The following is a 2,046-nucleotide window of genomic DNA, read 5'->3' as shown; positions in this document are numbered from 1 at the left end:
GCGATCCGAGCTTCGCTTAGATCCTTCGATACATTCCCTTCTTCTACTATATTCTTTTTTCTTCTCGCTCGTCATGCTCTCTGCCTCTCAATCCGGCCTTTTCTCTCCTTTACTATATAAGCTATCCATTCCTCTTTATGACGTTAACAAGTTTCAGAAATACATTCTTATTAAGATCTAGATCTTTATTAAAAGTAACATTATAGATAACTGAAGTCACTTAATACGTGATTTTAATTCAATTACATTTTGAAATTTTGTGTTTATTAGTGATTATAATAATTTATAGTTTTTGAGAAAGGATTCTTTTCTATGTTAAAAAAATTTTATTTGCACAAAAATATTTATATAAAAATATCAAATTGAGTTTTACAATAATTTTGTAATTAGATAATGAATTGTAAATAACTTGATATAATTTAATGTTATTGATAGATGCTTTTTTTTATTATACTTCAAAATTTTGTATTATATTTATTTTCATCCACATCGTTTTCCTTGTATATTATTCCGTAAACTATCTTAAGAAAACATTTCTCGTAATATGGATAAAATCCTGGATGTTTCACTCTTCACCATTTTTTAATTTTTCTTTTCTACGAATCACAATTTTCAAACAGCTTGTTTAACTTTTTCTTGCTCGCTCGAGTCTCCATCTCCTCCTTTTCGTTCTACCATTGCATACCTACTTTCCTTCTGTCTTTGTAGTCTCAACACTCTCAACACATCTTGTTCGTGTTTGCTACTAGTGTCGGGAGACTATCGATCGGCTATCTCGATCGTACTAACGCTCGTTCCGAATGAGATTTCTCTCTCTCGCTCTCCGGGGTTTTCTCGTAACGCGATTCGGCCCACCCAGCCGGGCGTGCTTACTTTCAGACGAAGAGCCTCCGGCAAATGAGGCAGAAGATGCTGTATGGACGCCGACTTTAATCGATAGAAAAACTGCGGAATTTCTTGCCCGAGATCGGGCGGCGACGAATCTCGGCTGTGATTCACCAAATTGTATTTCCAATTATTAGAATCGGCGCGCGGTCGGAGTTCTAGACTCCGGAACGAGTTCTGGAGCTAGAACGATTCAGCGCTTCGCTTCACGATATCTTTCCGCGTGATTTGTTTCGGTTCTCATTGCATTACTGCCGTGGTTCAAACTACCGTTACGAAACGGCGCAAACCGCCTTCTAAAAAATTCGCGTGGTTAGTCTTCGTGCCGCGAGACCATATAAACCATGAATAGATTAGAATTCGGGATTTCTATATATCTGTATAAAAATATGAGCGATAATCACATAAGTATTACAAACCGTATACGAGTATCGTAACGTGAAAATTAAAAACGAACAAGTTGACTGCCACAAGAATCAAATCATATATAAAATATAATATCATTATGTGTGTGTGTGTGTTTCACAGAGAATATAAAATATAATAGAATCATATAATTGCGTTTGTTAATGCTATTATACGAAAGAAATAGTCCAATCAGAGAATTAATGTGTAATTACAGATATTGCTTAAAGCAAACAAGCGTATTAGCATTTGTAAAATGTAATCTCACACATTTTTTTACAATTTTTTAGTAGTTAAATGCCGTGTAAAAATACAGTGGTGAGACTTATTTTAAAGTTCCAATATTTTAAGTATTCACGACTGGCAATTTCTTCCGAGAATACTTAACGCGGCAGTCGTTGTTTCCTGTTTCCGGAATTGGAAAACGTTCTGTGTTAGTCATTTGTCACCCTTTCTTGTGGCGAGAAAAAATAAAGTTCTTTGAGAAAAAGTAAATTCGACTCGCACCAAAGCGAACACTTGAAAATTCTTTTGTTTACCTAAAAATCATTTATCAATCTGGAAAAGCATAAAAAATGATAATTTAACGATGTTCTTTGCACAGCTTCTTAATGATCAATCTCTTAAAATTTGTACAGCTGTATTTATACAATATTCGCTCCATAGAGAAAATTGCAAAATTTGTAGGATTATATTTTGATTTTATAATGAATCTCATTATTAATGATATTTGTAATTATCATATATAATCTTCCG

This window comes from Temnothorax americanus, unplaced genomic scaffold (assembly GCF_048541705.1).
Source record: "Temnothorax americanus isolate GAGA-0224 unplaced genomic scaffold, ASM4854170v1 Scaffold26, whole genome shotgun sequence".
Classification (NCBI taxonomy): Eukaryota; Metazoa; Arthropoda; class Insecta; order Hymenoptera; family Formicidae; genus Temnothorax; species Temnothorax americanus.
Note: the sequence above shows the minus strand (reverse complement) of the source record.